Genomic DNA, 20,130 nt, shown 5'->3' with positions numbered 1-20,130 from the left:
TACCCCTACTAAAACTATAAACATCGGTGGAAAGAGATATGTTTTTGTCATAGTAGATGATTATTCACGTCTTACTTGGGTAATGTTCCTTGCTTATAAACATGAGGCTTTCACAAATTTTGAGATTTTTTTAAAAAGGTATAGAGAGAAGTCTGATACCTCATTACTTACATTCATAGTAATCATAGAGAAAAATTTGAAAATAAGGCATTTTACGAGTATTGTGATCGAAAAAGATACTGTAAAAACTTCTCTTCACCTCGGTTCCCTCAGCAAAATGGTTTAGTGGAGCAAAAGAATCAATGTCTCCAAGAAACTGCCAGGGCAATGTTGTTAGAACATAATCTCCCATATCATTTCTGGGTAGAAGTAGTAAGCACCGCATGTCACATCATCAATAGGTATTTGATCAAACCTATCCTAAAGGAAATGCCTTATGAACTCTAGAGAGGAAAATAGCCCAACATCAGTTATTTCCAGCCTTTTGGCACCAACTGTTTTATTCATAACAATGGTAAGAATAACTTGGGAAAATTTTATTCACCAAGTGACGGAGGTATTTTTCTTAGGTACTCTCCCACCAGTCGTGCCTACAAAGCCTTTAGAAAAATAATTTTTTGTACTGAGGAATCTAAGCATATTGTATTTAATGAATCTAATCACTTTTCTATGAGTTTTGATTGCCGATGAAGAACGGGTAGGTAATCTATGATCTAAAAAATATGAAAGCTCAATCTCTGACCCATCACAGACAAGTCAACCATACTCTCCCAAGAGTCAACTGCTAAAGCAGAAACAGTAAAGCCAAATATTCCTAAAGAATAGAAGAATGGTGCTAGTAATCCAAACAAAATCATCATCAGAAATACAAAAGATAGAGTGCAAACAAGAGCATCATTGAGGAGACAAGTAGCTATCACACTTTTTATCAAATTAAACCTAACAAAATCGATGAGGCCCTTAAAGATGAATCATGGGTTAAATCTATAAAGGAAGAATTAGACTAGTTTGAACGATATAAATTTTGGACTCTAGTTGAAATTCCAAGAAACTACTCAATGATTAGAACCAGATGGTTCTACCGAAATAAATTAAATAAAGAAGGAAATGTTATAAAAAATAAAGCCAGACTTGTAGCTCAAGGTAACTCCCAACAGAAAGGTATTAATTATGACGAGACCTTTTCCCCCATCAAAAACATAAAATGATAGAAAGAGCACTAGTGGAACATATCAAATTCTTTGTGATGCTATTATGTCATGGAATAGAAAAAAGAAAACTTTCGTTGATCTTTCAACCACTGCAGCTGAATACATAGCTGTAGGAAGTTGTGGTACTCAAATCTTATGGATTATGCATTAGCTTCTTGACTTTGACTTATCTTTTGAATCTGTTCTTATTATGTGTTATAACACCACTGCTATTATCTTATCTAAGTATATTGCGCATCATTCTAGGGCTAAACATATTGATATTAAGCATCATTTTATTCGAGATCACGCATAGAATGGACATTTTACTCTAAAATTTATTGATTTCGAAAATCAAGTGGCAGATATTTTTGCAAAACCCCTGCTAGAAGAAAGATTTTTTCTCTTAGAAAAAGGCTTGGCATTCTTAGCATTAATGAATTTTAAGACTTATTTTGGAAAATATTTTGTTGCAATTTTTGCTAAATAAAAAATATGCATTTTTTGGTACACCATTTCTAAAAGTGGAGTCATCATTACCTCCCATTGTTGAATAATGTTAAAAAAAATCCTATGAACGATTGTCACAACATGAATAAATCCCTCACATACTTCTTGGCCATTAGGGTTGTAAAATGATTTTACTTTTTTTATTCCTTATAGTTTCTTTTAGATTATGTCAAAGGGGGAGAAAGAGGGAACATCACAGTTGCCTACTAGTTAGAAAGAGTAGAGCTCAACTGATGTTACATGCAAGTCAACTAATACTTGTACAAGTCAGGGGGAGAAAACTGACAGACAAGGAAGTCAATTGATATTTACTCTTTTTTGATAATGAAAAACAACAAGTGTATCTTTGTAAGATATTAAAGAGTACTAATATTGGAAGGATAAAGAAAGTTGGCTTAAGGAATGGAAGAACACATGAATGGAAGAATATCAATTCACCATCCATGACATCCAAGTAAATCAATCACAAGCTCTAGGAATTGAAGGACATCAGGAATGGAAGGACATCAATTCACGATCCATGGCATCCAAGTAAATCAATCACAATGAGAACAAATGGAAGGAGAATCTCAACCCCAAAAGTCACAGAAAATTAGATCAATCACGATCAAGTAAAAGACAGAAAAGGTCAAAAACATATTTGGGAAGGTATCAGTATCTACGAGATCAAAGAGAACGATAGGTCACAAACATATCTAATATGGACGTGAGTAAGAGCCATATATAGACATATCTGATATGGACATATCATACAACTACATTCCTCAATCAAGAAATAATTCAAATCCTTGATTGAGAAAAAATCTCTCAGGTTTCCTTATGAGAGTAGCAGCCGAAGACTATAATAGAGGAGGACTGAAGATAGACAAGGGTCATGCAACTTTAAAGTAGAATATCAAAGTGTCTCAATCTTAGTCTCACATGGCTTTGTAACTTTTAGTTTACAATTATTATATAAAGAGTAGGATTGAGTCGACTTTGTAACATCAACTGAAGCTATGTCACAAGATTTGAAGAACAAAATAAGTCTTCAGAACATATTTCTCACTATTGTACTTGTGCCCAAAATTGAACAATATAAGGAAACTTTGAAAACCAAGGGAACTGGAAGTGAGGACTATATTGGTGCTCCGAACCAGGATAAATCCCGATGTCTTTACTTTATGTTTGATTACGTATTTGCTTAATTGTTTTGAATCTAATATATCTTGTGAAGTGTATTGATCTGCGGGCGAGTCGACTGTGAAGAGTTAGTAGTCGACTCACAAAAAAATTTAATTCACCCCCCCTAAATTTTAATGTTTCCCATGACAACCTTCTAAGAGCATTAGTAATAATACTATCTTCACCTGGATGGTAGTAAAGACTTATGTCATAATCCTTTAGAAACTCAAGCCACCGCTTCTACCTGAGATTTAATTCTTTCTGTGTCAACACGTACTGGAAGATTTTATGATCTAAATAAATGTCCACATGCACACCATATAGGTAATGGCACTATAGTTTCATTACAAAGACCACAACTGCAAACTCTAAGTCATGATTCAGGAAGTTCGTCTCATGAACCTTGAGCTTCCTAGAAGCATAAGCTACAACCATTCTATTTTGCATCAACACACAACCCAGTCCTACAAGGGATGCTTCACAATATACAACAAACCCATTAGTACCCTCGGGCAGGGTCAAAACTACCACAAAAGTCAATCTATCCTTTAGATTCTAAAAACTACCCTTGCAATCATCGGACAATAAGAACTTAACCTTATTTTGAGTCAAACTGGTCAAGAATCAACAATAGAAGAGAAACTCTCAACAAACATTCTATAATAACCAGCCAAACCCAAGAAGCTCCTAATGTCTGTTGGAGTCATGGGTCGAGGCCATCTCTTAACCGCCTCAACTTTCTACGGATCCACTCTGATCCCCTCACTAGAAACTATATGCCCTAGGTAAATCATAGCATTCAGCCAAAACTCATAGTTAGAAAAATTAACATACAACTTCTAGTCTGTAAGGATTTGCAACATAATTCAGAGGTGATTGGCATGATCCTCCTCACTCTTAAAGTACACCGAGATATCATCAATGAAGACTATAACAAACAAATCTAGAAACAACTTAAAAATCCAATGCATAAGATCCATGAACAGCATTAGTCAACCCAAATGACATAACTAGGAATTCATAAGGACCATATCAATTTGAGAAAGCAGTCTTGGGAATATCAACCTCCATAATTTTCAACTAATGATAATCCGAATAAAGATCAATCTTAAAAAAACATCTAGCATCCTAAAGCTAATAAAAAATATCATCAATCCTAGAAAGAGGGTACTTATTCTTCACTGTGACTTTATTCAGCTGACAATAGTCTATACACATCCGAAGGGACCTATCCTTCTTACGAACAAAAAGTACAGGAGCACCCAATGGGGAAACACTAGGAAAAATGAACCCTTTATCAAGAAGATCTTTCGATTGCTCCTTTAGCTCCTTTAATTTAGTCAGAGCCATTCTATAAGGAGGAATATAAATAGGAAGAGTATCCAATAAAAGATCAATCTCAAAATGTATTTCCCTATCGAGAAGAATTCCAGGAAGATCATCGGGAAACACTTCTGGAAATTCATTAACCAAAGGACAGATTGCAAAGAAAGAATTTTATATTCAAAATCCTTAACCCAAACTAGATGATATAGACACCTATTAAAAATCAATTTCTGAGCCCTAAGATAAGAGATAAACTTCTCTACAGGTACTAAGGAACTCCCCTCCCATTCTAATACCAACTTATTTGGAAAGTGAAAACTAAACTTTCGAGACCTACAATCTAGCGAAAAATAACACAAATAAATCCAATACATCCCTATGATTGCATCAAATTCTACCATATTCAACTTTATCAAATCCACCAATGTCTCTCTATAAGGATAGACACTGCATAACCCCTATTGATTTTTCTAGCAACTATAGAATCACCCGCTAGAGTAGAAATAAAAAAAAGGTCAAAAATACTTTTAGTACCAAAACTAAAATGCACAGAAACATAATGGGTTTCTTAAAAAGGGTAGAACCCGAATTGAGCAAGCAATAAACATTACAAGAAAAGAGTTGTAAATGCACAGAAACATAATGGGTTTCTTAAAAAAGGTACAACCCGAATTGAGGATAAGGTAGGGCTAACTGAGCTCCACTAGACTGAGACTCCACACCCTATGCGTTATTACCATTGCTAGCCTAAAAATAACAATTACTAGAAGGCTTAGGATAAGGAGCATTGGTAGCAAAATATGAATTTCCCTAATTCTTCTTCTTAGTCCATTGTCTACCATCTCTCCCACTGTTTTGCTGATTCACATCCTACTCGAAGTACCTGAACTTCTTATTCTGCCTGTTCCAATCTCCGATAGTTTTTTCTTTTCATCCTGTACTACTGTATATAAACCACTAGCCTAGAGATACCCGTATCATTAGTCAACATAGCAGCCTTACACTATAATACCAAATCATGGCATAACCCTGAAGCAAACTTTCTCTTCTTAAATCTCTAGCTAGATACCAACTCGACAGTATAACAAGATAGCATTTGGAATTTCAAGGCATATTCTTTCGCACTTATCTTACCCTACTTTAGATTCACAAACTCCTTGGGTTTAGCTTTCCTCGGCTCCTGAGGAAATAAATGATCAGTAAAGGCACCCAGAAATTTATCCTATAATACCGGCTCTGTATCATCACCCATCAACTACTCCCACTCGTCATACCACTGATAATATATATCTTTTAACTGATATACAACAAACTCTAAATCTTCAGAATCAGTAGCAGGCATCACTCTAAGAATCTAATCTATCTCTTCTACAAACCCCTAAGGATCATCCTCAACCTTATAGCCTATAAAGATTAGGGATTTAACCTTATGAAATGGTCAACCCGAGTGACCTCAAAAAAAAGAACAATAAAACCAACATAACCCGACTAATGAGATTGAGATATCACCAACCGAGTTAGCAAGTGAATAGACCGATGGAACTTCATCTTAGAGATGTCTCTATGAGGTGGTTTACCATAAAAACCACTACCATAAAAAGCCTAAAGACTATAAATAGGGACAGTTAGAACTCCATGTTAAGTAGCACAATCGAGAGCAGGGACCCTAGACTGGGTTTGCACTTTATACATAAGGCGAATCCCCTCTACTTTATCCTCAGGTAGGATAGAGTTCCCAGAAGAGTCTCTACAAACATTGGATCTTCGAGGAGGCATGATCTAAAAAAAAAGGATACTAGGAGATAGAGAAATTTCACAACACTAAACTCTATAGCCTAAAATAGAACATAAGAAAGGAAAATATTCCTAAATGTACTGTAGCCTCTTCCTTATAAGTGTGGAATGTTACACACCCATAAAAAGGACTCTACACAATGATGATTTATGGATACCCAACGACCCAAAACTATGCTCTAATGCAAAGCTTATCATAACCCAAACCAGGGCCTTACCATAATGGGTATCTCAAGCCCATCATGGAACGAAGACCACCCCATTAATAGGCAAAATAATAAACAACCCATATATATCCATGAAAGCCTCTAAAATTAGAATAGCATCTAAGTCAGGACATGTCCCAAACTATGACCAAAAAAAATAAAAAATTATTGAGTAAAAAAAAAATAAAGAAATGATAAGGCCATTTAAAGGATGGAGGCTCACCACTTCACAACTACTCAACAAACATACTCTACCATCTAACACTACAAAGGATAAACAAAAAAGTCTTTGGACCCTACATCATGAAATAATGTAGAATCCTAGGATGATCAGTGGGATAAACACTAGCATGTAATTCAGGGAAAGTTATAACATAAGGCCATGTCAAAACTTAATTAAAACAACATGAACATATTCATATATATATATATATATACATATATGTATGTATATATATATACATATATATAAGATGTCGGGATAGGGAAAGGGTCATGAGCATAAGGGTTTTAAAACCTTTAACCTGGACTCTATAGCTCGATTCATTCTAAAGGCACCCATGGGTTATATGGGTTCAACTCCCCCTACTGAAAGGGTCCCAGTGTTTGTTAGCTTCACGAATTAAAGAAAAATTGAGGGACAAATAAAGTAACGAAGGCAAGTAGGAACCCAAAAAATATATATCAAGAGAGTTTCAAGGACACAATCATATAGACCCCAAAACGTTGGCAAACATGGTTTCTAGTGTTATTTCCTCAGGGACTTACAACATCATGATGAGATACACAATCCTCTTTAAGCATAAACTAAAATCACTTTGCACATAATTCCAACCATTAACCTAAGAGTCATTCATTAAGGACTTTACCACTTGATATCTTCATAGAAATATGCTTGCAAGCTAATATATTTATGCCAAACTATTGCGGTCTGCCACAGACACAAGTGTATGTGATTGAACAAGTAATATAGTGACTCAAACAAATCAAATATTGAACTCAGAAGGACTTCTTATTTAGAAATTCACTTAATTTTTGTTCTGATGATATTATATTCAAGTATTATAGATTATCAAAATATTTGTGAAAATTTAGTAACTAAATAATTAAAAAGCATATAACAAAGTGTGACAATGGAAATTTAAGGAAAGATGTAAAAAATACACGAGGAAATTTTAGGGCTAAGGCACTATATGCAATCATGTAATTTGCTATCCTTATTGTTGGCCATGTTGTTTATTTGGTTGTTGATTCATAGGGTTAATATTATGATTATGATCTTTCGAGCCTCTAATCTTCTACCTAAATGGACATTACAACTACATCACTGATAAGGGATGGAAAATCTATTTTAGATGCTTTAAGTTATCTTCCTGCAATTGAACCAAAGAAGTTGATCTAGGTATATTTCTATCCTAGATGCTACATTAAATCCTTTGTTATTTAAAAGAATAAGAACTTGCTCCTTAAACCCTTCGATCTATCATAATGTTCCTCCATTAGAGTTCACAAGAGAAGTAAACAAGCATTTCAATGATGGCCAATCAATAAAATAGTAAGAGCAAGAGAATAAGATTAATCCATGCGATAAACCAATGTTTAACCAACTATAAGAATATCAAAATACTATCATGTGTTCGGCCTGAACCCTAGAACAAAGGAATTTAACCACTCATGTTCAAAATTAATATGCACAAAATATAAATAGTCATACCAAATTCAAAGTAGAAAATTGAATTATAAAGAACCCTAACAGAGCCCTCGTAAGTATTTTCCGTCATATTTCATATGCCAAAGATAGTAGTCTAATATCACAAGTATTACTTTTATTGTAGGGATGATTTTTATGATTGTAATACCTCAATGTGCCTTACCTTTTTTGTGGAGGATACGTGGAGCAGCATGCTAATATCACAAAAGCCTACTGGAATTTTCTAATCCACTTTTATGAAGACTCCATGTCACTCACTTATCGTAGAGGATAAGTGGTATGGCACGCTAATATTATGTATGTTCCCTAGAAATTGCCATTATCTTTTATCACACCAATAATAATTTTCATCATATTCAAGACCTGTAGCAATAATCACATCCATTAGCTAGAGAATACAAATTTGACTCAAACACAAGACATTTTGCAATCTTTAGATCATAGAAAAAGTACATATACGGATAATAATTGGAACTTGGATGTATAAATACACCTAAGATCACAAACCAATACACACAACCAAATTGGACTCCAAATTTTCACTAATATCAAAAACATGGACACCAAGGCTATCCAAATCCACATTTATATCCATTATCCATTAATACAATGCATTGAGTTAAAAAGAATGGAAACCATGCAGTTTTTCATAATAAAGATCAAATTTACAAAGTGGGTTGAGGTTCATGCAATTCCAAGATAAAATACATCCAATTTGGGGAAACCCATGCCCTCATTCTAACTAATTAAATAAAGTACCAATTTTGTCCTAAAAACATCAATTTAAAGCATGAATAAGAAGATCAAATTAAGGGACAAATAATTTAATCAATAATATCCAAAAAGCCCCAACCCGATTTCAAAACCCATAATTTAATAACATTAAAATCCACTCAATTTATGCCACAATGTATGATTAAAGTTTAGAGCAGAGAAATATGCCTGAAACACACAAGAATTTGAAGTCAACTTAAAGTTTTGAGCCCGGTGATGAATGCACAGTGAAATCCTTGAATTTTCTTGGGTTTTAAGTTTTAAGAGAGAATGGATGATTTTGATCTTTGAAAATTAAAGGAAAAAGGCTTATTTTATGCTTATAAGTCATACAAGGGGTAAAAAGACTAAAATCAAGTCACCCCTAACTTTATCGTAGAGGTTAATCTTCATGCCCTCTAATTTTGCAAGGATTAACCTCCGTAAAACAGTGATATTGCGGAGGTACACTACCTCAGAGTTCCAAAATAACCCTAAAGCATTTACAAGAATTCCAAAACTTACCCAAATTACCCTTTTAACATTCCTAAACACAATAAAGGTCAAAAATAGATATTACACATGCGAGATAGTCAAAAATAAAATGATTAAAAGTTTTATAGGGTCTCAAAGTTTTAGAGGTTAATGGTGACGCATCTTTTAAGTCCGACATCTATGAATAATTTGCTCAGTCTGGATATAATAGTATTTATTGTTAGATTGATAACTAGTTTTGAAATCAACTTTGTTAGATGTATTTAGGATGATATCCACGAGAGAGCATTAAGAGAGTTCACCGCCCTTTCCTTTCTATGTTTGGTGCAGCGATTATGTGATGATGTCAGAGTGTTGCCTATTCCAGATATTGATTAAAGGGTCAAGGTGAACCATGTGGTAGATATTTTCATGATTAAGGATGTTGCCTACTCAATTATACTATATCAAGCTCAGTCTCCTACTTCTTCGGGTACAACCCCTTTTGAGAGGCCTTCTATTTTTTATGAGCCTATTGATAGGTCGAGTGTGAGTGTGGATGCTGATATGGGATTTCAAAGAGTAGATGTCACTACTAATATAGGAGGTAAAAGGGTTGTGGGAACATTATTATCATCAATAACTTCTATATCAGCACCAGCCACAGCTTCTATTTTGCCTCCTTGCTAGTTGGTTACGAGTTATGTAAGTGTGCCTCAAGAAATCTTGCAGGAGTTGGTTGATCATGTTACAAATATAGATCCCCAGTTGGCCACACTATTTACTCAAACCACACCATGGGTTTGAACCATATTAGAGGCTTCTCAAGCAAGAGTTAAGGGCAGGATGATGACTGCCATAAAGAAGTGATAACGCTCAAACTATACCTCTCTAATGAGAATGTAAGTAATCATTGTAAATATATAACCCACCTAGGTTTGAGTCAAATACCATAGGGAATATGGTGTGAACTTAAGTCGTTTGTGATTTCATCAACTAATAGTTGGATATTTCCTGAGATTGGGGTTTTGAGTTTAACAAATAACTGTTGGTCACTTTATCTTCGTTTTTGTAATCAAGAGTTTATGGAAAAACTAGAGTTATATGTTCACTAGGGGTTTTGGTACATGACAGATATGAATAGTGAGTTAAGATTCTCACAGTAGGTAGGAGAACAAATTATCTTTATCGAAGTTATTCCTAAATGTCTCTCGACCTACTTAAGCATTTAATTACCTAATTCTCTCGGACTAAGGGAATTTATGTTCACTGACCAGACTTTACCTCAGGTTAATCAACCTTGTTACAGCGTCAATTATTAAATGGAAGTTTTTTTAGTGCTTCCAAGTCCCTGTTAATAGTTCACTTCCTACTATAACTGATTTCTTATCTCAAGCAAATCAAAGCATGTGTTATCTATTGTTTCCAACCAATAGATGATAATAAAAACCTCAAAATTATCAAGGATTCCTATTACCTTTCAAATCTTGAACCCTTAGAATCTTATCAAGACTTACCCCTAGATCACATAATTAGGGTTAAAGGGATTTAGCCACTCATAATGCAAAATTAAAACAACTAGTTGTATTCATGATTTAAAAGATAACCTTACCACTAGATGAATAATAACTAGTGACTTTCCAATTTGATCACATTGAAAAGCCCAAAATATTGATGAAAATCTCTTCAAAGTTATTTATTTTTCAAGCCAAGAAACTAGAGAGAAAAGTAACAAAATACTTGTCTCCAACTTAGGTTCGGAACCCCTTAGGAAACCCAAAACGAGACTTTAAATAGTTTAGCCTAAATAAGGAAACAAAATCATAGAGTTTAATAATTCCTCGAATTAAGCAAAGACATTCATGACAACTTATCAGGAGCCTGGCGACTTATCACAAATGTCGTCAGCTCCTTCTTCAGTTTTAGCACTTTGTATTTAAGGCTTACGAAAAAATGTGATGACCTATCAGATCTTTACGACTTCTCATGGATTTCGTCACTTCTCTACCTCATCTCCTATGTTCTGCCTTAGGCTGACGGCAACTTTGGCGTCCTATCAACTCTTTGATGGCTAATCAGGAGATGTCGTCACAACTTTTAGCTGAGGTCCATTTTCTATCTAAGGCTGTCGATGAAGCTGATAACTTATCAAAGGTATGACAACTTATCAGGAATGTCGTCAACCACACTTTTTTTTTCTTTAGATTTTAACTCTTTTGCTTCCATCCTTGTTGGTTCTCATGCATCTTAGCTTCTACTCTAAAATCAAAGATAAAACAATAAAAAATGACTAAAGTTGCTTAAGACTTTGCAATTATTCTCAGTTAAAAGCCTCAAATGTGTTAGCGTTTGCTCACATATCAATACCTTCAACTTAAAACAATTATTTGTCCTCAAGAAACTCAAATATAACGAAGAGAACACAAATGTACATTTGGCAGCCAATTATCTACATCATATCAAAATCTCACCATCTCCAAGATCAGTCAATTTAAGAAAAACTATTTATATTATTGAAGAACAACAATGCAACACATAGGGATCAAGATATGGCACCAAATCAACAACATAACTGTGCATGTATCAAGTTTACTCTTTCCAAACAAGTCATTAACTTGCAATATAACCATTAAGCCCTCACTACAAAAGAAATGCCCTTTTCCTCATATCAGACATCACATACATAACCATGGGGACAATCACAAGACACTCACTCTTAGAATAAAGTTCCAATCAATGTATGACGAATACTATAGGCTTGCCCTTATTTTCACTACCCCACTCTTTAGACAGGTCAGTTAGGATTAGTATAGGTCTTCTATTTGGATTATAATGTAGGCCAGGGGATGGTATGATACTCGATGATATTTAAAGTGACTAAGCCTCCTTGACACTACACTAGCTTTTTGGGGTTTCACTCATTTGCCTCTTTCTATTCTTCTCTTTTCTTGATCACACTTATTCAGGATAGGTGCGGTCTTTTCTCCAATCACTTTTTTTCACAACTTTTCTTTTTTTTCTTGCTCTTTTCCACCGCACCCAACTTTTATTCTTTTATTTTACTTTACATTTATTCTACTCATTTTACATCATGCACCCCTATGATAGCCACCCTCAACTTAGGCCATTTGCCTAAGTCAAGGTGCAAAGTGTCCAAGGAGGACCAGGGACAAAACAGGTTTATTGTGATATAAATGGGAAGGTGACAGGTGTCATAAAAAAATAGGCTACTCAGGCTCAAAGAAGGGATCAAGGGATATTCTATATACAGGGAAGGTTATTTAGGCTAAAGGTGAGCTAATATCAAAACGGCCTATGATCCTTTCCTAACCCCTATCCTTTAATCTAGGTTAGACTAACTGGGCAAGTTCTGTAGTCAACATACAACAGGAACTGAGTAAGATCTGACACGCACATGGAACACAAGCATATCACAAGTTACTACTCGTACAATTTATGCAGCTATTTAGCACTGAGTATTTCGTCACTAGAACTAATGCCATACAAAGATACACAGTGGCCACACTTTGATACAATTCACACAAGTAACTACTCAGTCCATTGGAGAGGTGCTCAAGAATTACAAAAACAAGTTAACTGCCTCAAGTACTAGTATTTCTCCTAGTCATCTACAAAATATTACAACAATAAGTCCCTACACCCTCAACTTAAAATCAAAGAAAAATTGAACTAAGGGTTAGGATATACCTGGAGTAGATCACACATGAGGATCATGGTTTTCCTCCTATGTAGCTCCTGATTTAAAATCGCGGCATGACTCATCTCAATTACTTCAGACTTCATTGAGATAGATAGCAGAACTACTTTTCATCGAGTCTTTTGGACCAATATAAAGTTTGACTCGTTGCCCATTCACCTTGAAAGTGTTTCCGTCTTCATTTTCAAGTTCCACTAGTCCAGATGAGTATACTTGACTAACTCTAAACGGGCCTGATTACTTGTATTTAAACTTACCTAGGAACAGTTTGAGTCTGGAATTAAGCTGAAGCACCAAGTCACTTTTTTGGAAGTCTCATTTCTCTATCCTCTAATCATGATACTTTTTCATCTTTTCTTTATATAAGTCTGCTCATTCATATGCCATGAGATGGAATTCATCCATCTCATTCAGTTGTCTCAATCTTAACTATGCTGCCTCCTTCCAACTCAAATTCAACCTTTTGAGTGCCCATAAGCCCTTATGCTCCAGCTCTATTGGTAAGTGGCATAGTTTTCAATAGACCATCTAAAATGGTGACATGCCAATAAGTGTCTTGAAGTAGTCTGATATGCCCACAAGGCATTATCGATCTTCCTAGACCAGTCTTTTCGACTAGCATTCACCTTTTTGGCTAGGATGGCTTTAATCTCTCGATTTAACACCTCCATTTGCCCACTAGTTTATGGGTAATATGGAGTGGCTAATCTATGCTATTTCACCATATATTTTGCTAAAGCCACTCGAAACACTTTGTTGCAAAAATGAGATCCTCCATCGCTTATAATAGTATTTGATACTCCAAAGCGAGAGAAGATGTTCTTCTTGAGAAAAGCAAAAACTTTCTTTCCTTCATTATCAGACAAGGGAACATCTTCAACCCATTTTGAGACATAGTCAACAAAAACTAAAATATACTTTATCCCATACGAGCTTACAAAAGGATCCATGAAAGCGATGCCTCAGATATCAAACAATTCCCCTTCAAACATCTTAGTCAAAAACATCTCTTGTCTTTTGTAGATTGACCCCTCCCTCTGACATTGGTCATATTTCAGCATAAAGTCATGGGCATCCTTGAACAATGTTGGCCAATAGTAGCCGCTCTGCAACACCTTTCTAGCCGTTTGGTCACTTGCATGGTGACCTCCAACTAGGGAAGCATGACATGCTTCCAATATACATAAGACATCCACTTCTGGCACACATCTCCTTATAATATTTTTAGCACATCACCGAAAAAGATATGGCTCATCCTAAAAGTAATGTCTCACATTATGCAGAAATTTTTTTCTTGGATGGAAAGAAAGATTTTTTGGAATGACCTCACTCACAACATAATTTGCAAAATTAGCATACCAAGGCAATTTATCCATAGCAGCAGCCAAGATCTCCTCATCAGGAAATGCATCATTTATCTCCATTTCATTACTAATTGGCTGCACACCTTCCATTCTAGATAAATAATCTGCAACCTGGTTTTCAGAACCTTTCCTATCTTTGATTTCAAATTCTAATTCTTGTAGCAGCAACACCCATCTAATCAGCCTCAGTTTTGCATCCTTCTTAGCCATTAAATACCTCAAAACTGTATGGTCAGTGTGGACTACCAACTTGGTCCCAAGAAGATAACCCCTGAATTTCTCAAAAGTATACACTATAGCCAGGAGTTCCTTCTCAGTGATAGTGTAGTTCTTTTTCTCTTTATTCAGTGCTTTGCTGGCATAATATATTGGATGAAATAGTTTCTCTCTTTTGTCCCAATACATCTCCAAGGGTAACACCACTTGCATCACATATGATCTTAAATAGTTTTGACCAGTCCGATGCAACCAAGATAAGGGCCTCAACTAGCTTCTTTTTAAGATATTCAAATGACTTTAAGCACTTACCATCGAAGGAAAACTTCACTTTTTTCTCCAAAAATTTGCAAAGTCGATTTGCAAATTTTGAGAAATCTCTTATAAACCTCCGGTAAAATCCAACATGCCCAAGGAAACTATGCACTCCCTTCACTAAAATGGGAGGTGGTATTTTCTCAATAACTTCAACCTTGGATCGATCAACTTCTATTCCTTTTGCTAAAATTTTATGCCCGAGAATAATGCCCTTCTTTACCATAAAGTGGCATTTCTCCCAATTAAGCACCAAATTAATTTCAACACATCATTGCAAGGCCATACTCAGGTTTGCCAAACACAACTTAAATGAGTTTTCCACCGTAGAGAAATTATCCATGAATACCTCTATGGTTTCCTCTACCATATCCAAGAAGATAGATATCATGTACCGTTGAAAAGTGGCGGGTGCATTGCATAGCCCAAACGGTATCCTCTTAAATGGAAAGGTGCCATATGGGCATATGAATGTTGTCTTTTCCTGATCTTCAAGAGCAATACAGATCTTATTATATCCAGAATAGCCATCTAAGAAGCAATACTATCCGCTTACTTCTAATCGATCAAGCATTTGGTCCATAAAGGGCATCAGGAAGTGGTATTTCAATTTCCATGAATTTAGTTTGTAGTAATCCATGCAAACTCTCAAACAGTCACAGGCCTAAGTGGAATCAGCTCATTTTTTTCATTTGCAACCACAGTCATGCCCCCTTTTTTGGGTACGCATTGAATTGGGCTCACCCATTTATTATCTGAAATAGGATAAACCACTTAATATTTTCCTTCTTAACCATCTCTTGCATTGGTGGGTTAAGACGGCGCTGGTGCTCGATGGTTGGAATATAATCTTTCTCTAGCTGTATTTTATGCGTTCAGATGTCAGGAGGAATGCCAATAATATCTGAGATAGTCTATCTGATTGCTCTCTTGTACCTTTGAAGTACAGAAATAAGTACTTCTACTTGCTGATCACCCAAATCAGCCACATAATAATGGATAGCGTGTTTCTGTGACTCAAAAACACGAACCTTAAATGCCTAGACAGCTCTTGCAATTCTAACACCGGTGGCTCTTCAATGGATGGCTTAGCTGGTGGTGTTGGTCGATTCACAAGATCAAGGTCTACCTTCTTAGGTGCACAAGGGTATGACTATTCCTGACAAAGCACAAATAGTCTCTCCATATTCCTCAATGACTTCATGATTAAAATTCATAGAACTGTGGCTAAAGGCTTGATAAGACATTGCTCCTCTATTGACATCTCCTTTTTATCATCATAATACGCATCAACTACTAAGAACACACTTATTTATTTATACTACTTCATTGATTTGAACACGTCAAATCATACACCTTATTATTCATCCTGAATAAGAGCTCATTCGCTCTCAATTCAATTAATACACTTTCGGTTGTGAGGAAAGGTTGAACTAAGATTATGGGCACCTCTGCACTTCGCAATCCAAATTCACGAAATCTGTAGGGAATATAAAATTAGCTACCTTCACCAACACATCATACAAAATATCAACCGGTCATTTTACCGACCTATTCACCATCACGAGTCGTATGTTGGTGGGTGGGGGGTTTCCCAGGCCTAACTTTCTATATACAGCCAGCAACATCAAATTTATACTGTCTCCCAAATCGTATAGTGCTTTTGTAAAGTTCAGGGACCCAATAGTGCACGGGATAGTAGATGCTCTCGGGTTTACTTTTTTCTGCACTAAAGAACTTGTGGAGATAGCCCCATAATGAAAGAGGTTGTCCTCCGACTCATGCCTAACCTTTCATTTCTTTGTGACACGGTCTTTCATAAACTTCACATATCCTGGCATGTACTCGAGTTTCTCCATCAAAGATACATTTATTGTCCATTGTTTGAGCATTTCCATGAACTTGCTGAATTTTGCATCATCAGTTTTTTTCCTCAATCATTGAGGAAAGGGAGGTGGTGGTCATGGAAAAGTTTTCAACTTTAGCTCTTTCTCCTTCTCTTACCCTTTTTTCGGAGCATCATCAGCACCATCCAGCTTCTCAGACTCCACTGGACATTCTTCTTTAGATTTATCATCTGTCTCAGTCACATCTTCAACCAAACTTTTTTATACAAAAGGTTCAGGTAATATCTTACCACTTCTAGTGGTAATTACCATACATGAGCCATCATTCCACAGATTTTAGATCGTATCACTTGGTAATGTTCTGCTCTTCCTCTGGTTGAATGCTGCGGAGAGTTGGCTCATCTGTTGCTCCAACTATTTGATTGTGGTGGAGTGTGAGTTTACCAACTGACTGATAGATGACATATTTGTCTTCATGGTAGTCACACCATAGTTGGTAGCCTCTACTTTCTTTAACAACTTAGCCATCATGTCCTCCATGGAAATCTTTTCAAAACTTATTGTTGTAGCCTCATGATTTCCAGGAGAGACATAGAGCCTGCTCCTATCATTATTGTTTCTCCAATTTCCCTAATCCCTATATTTATAACCAGGCTTATCATAATAATTCTGACCTTGATTCCCTTGGCTATTGCCTTAAAAACCACCCTAATTATTAATATAGTTTGCCTCTTTTTCTATAACAGTATCAACTCTATCTTGAGACCCCATAGCTTTTACCTTCTCAGTCTTTCCTAATTGTAAGTGCTTGGTTAGCAGATCCATCTATGTTTTTAGGTGAGCCATATCTTCGTTATTCATTTCATCTCTTCTGCATTGTTCTGCAGTAATACCCATAGCAACAGTGGGGCTAGCTACCACAGAGTCTCTAGTCTACCATGCTCGACTCTGTTTGGTCATTCTCTCAAATATTTCTGAAACCTCTGGGAATGTAAGATCAACAAATGAACCATCAGCAGCATTATATAAAATTGGTTTTGTAACTGAGTTAAGAGCCCTGTACAAAGTCTTTATCAAGTGTGTATCCGTCATATTATTATTCGGACACTATGTCAGCTTCTTCTTGAATCTCTCTCATGTTTTATGGAAGGCTTTAGTCGGAAGCTTCCTAAAGTTTCTAATCTCATCTCTCAACTGTACCCTCCTGGAAGGTGGAAAGAACCTTTCTAGGATAGCTCCTTTCAACTGCCTTCAGTTGCTTATAGAATCGGGTGTCAGCTCATTAAGCCATAATGTTGCCTTCCCAGACAAAGACAACAAAAACAACCTCAATCGAATAACATTCTGACCCACTCTTGGGTTATCAAAAATTTACAGATGGTGACATAGTTCACCATATACAAGTCTAAATTATCCCCAAGAAGGCCACCAAACAACCCCTTCAGATTGAAGAGTTGAATCATAGTACTCGTAATATTGAATTTTGCTCCAGGTGCCAACGGTGGAGGAATAATTTCACCTATTCCATATGCTCCATCCATTCCATCATCATCATCATTGAGCTCATACTGGACCCACTGGTAATCTTGCCTTCCTCAAAATAGATGGTTCCTTTTATTATTACGATATACTGGTGCAGCTACTTGCTCTACATACCTTGGGTTACCAGGATTTAGAAACTCCTCGTATCCCTAATCTTCATCCTTAGTATTTAGATATCGTGCTTGCTAATCAGTATTCTGCATATTCATCTGAGCTCTAGCTAAGGCTGCTAATCTATCAGCCTTTTGTTGGTCTTCCATTCTTCCAATTCATTACAGTTCCAAATTAAGTAGTAATAATGTTTCTCTGGAAGTTATAGTTCTTGGCATACACTACAAAGATCTTGCAATAAACAAAAACAACAAATAAATTTAAAACTAGGACACTTGACTAATAGTCAATTAGCGCACATAAACTTTAATTTATAATCGTATTCCCCAGCAACGGTGCCATTTTTGATAATACTCAAACTGAACCTCTCTAATGATAATGTAAGCTATTGTTGTCAATAAATAACCCAACTAGGTTGAGGTTAAATCCCACAAGGAATATGGTGTGAACTTAAGTTGTTTGCGATTTAATCAATTGATAGTTGGATGTTTCCTAAGATGGGGGGTTTTTGAGTTTAACAAATAATTGTTGCTCACTTTAGCATCGGTTTTTGTAATGAAGAGTTTATGGAAAACCCAGAATTATGTTCACTAGGGATTTTGGTACTTGAAAGATGCGAATAGTGATTCAAGATTCTCACAGTAGGTAGGACAACAGATTATCTTTACCGAAGTTATGCCTAAATGTCTCTGGACCTACTTAAGTATTTGATTACCTAATCCTCTCAAACTTAGTGAATTTATATTCACTGACTAGACTTTACCTCAGGTTAATCAACCTTGTTACAGCATCAATTATTAAATAGAAGTTTTTTAGTGCTTCAAGTCCCGGTTGATACTTCACTTCCTACTATAATTGATTTCTTATCTCAAGCAAATCAAAGAAGGTGTTATTTAAAACCCCAGAATTATCAAGGAGTCCTATTACCTTTCGAATCTTGAACACTTTGCTTCTTATCAAGACTTACCCCTAGATCTTATAATTCAGGTTAAAGGGATTTAGCCACTCATAATGCAAAAATCAAAACAACTAGTTGTATTCATGATTTGAAAGACAACCTTACCACAAGATGAATAATAACTAGTGACTCTCCAATTTGATCACAATGAAAAGCCCAAAATACTAATGAAAATCTCTTTAAAGTTAATTATTTTTCAAGCCAAGAAACTTGAGAGAAAGGTAACGAAATACGTATCTCCAACATAGGTTTGGAACCCTTTAGAAAACCCTTAACAAGACTTTAAATAGTTTAGACTATATAAGGAAATAAAATCACATAGCTTAATAATTCCTCGAATTAGGCGACTACATTCATGACAACTAATTAGGAGCCTGACGACTTATCACAAATGTCGTCAGCTCCTTCTTCAGTTTTAGCACTTTCTGCTTAAGGCTGATGACAAAATGTGATGACCTATTAGATCTTTAACGACTTATCACGGATATCGTCACTTCTCTAACTCAGCTCCCATATTCTGCCTTAGGCTAACATAACTTTGATGTCCTACCAACTCTTTGAATGCTTATTAAAAAATATCATCATAACTTTTAACTGATGTCCAGTCTTTAGCTAAGGCTGACGATAAAGCTAATAACTTATCACAGGGCTGACGACTTATCAGGAATGTTGTCAGCCACATTTCTCTTCTATTTGCTTCCAATTTAAACTCTTTTTCTTCCATCCTTGTTGGTTCTCATGCATCTTGGCTTCTACTGCAAAATTAAAGATAAAATAATCAAAAATGACAAAATTTGCTTAAGATTTTGCAATTATTCTTAGTTAAAATCCTCAAATGTGTTAGATTCTGCTCACACATAAAGGAGTTCACGAGAAAAATACATGGGCATATAGATAGTTTTAGTGTACGACATAATGAGGTCCAAGTGAC

Source organism: Capsicum annuum, unplaced genomic scaffold (assembly GCF_002878395.1).
Source record: "Capsicum annuum cultivar UCD-10X-F1 unplaced genomic scaffold, UCD10Xv1.1 ctg2489, whole genome shotgun sequence".
In the NCBI taxonomy this organism is placed as follows: Eukaryota; Viridiplantae; Streptophyta; class Magnoliopsida; order Solanales; family Solanaceae; genus Capsicum; species Capsicum annuum.
The sequence above is the reverse complement of the archived record's forward strand: the minus strand, read 5'-3'. Positions refer to the sequence as shown.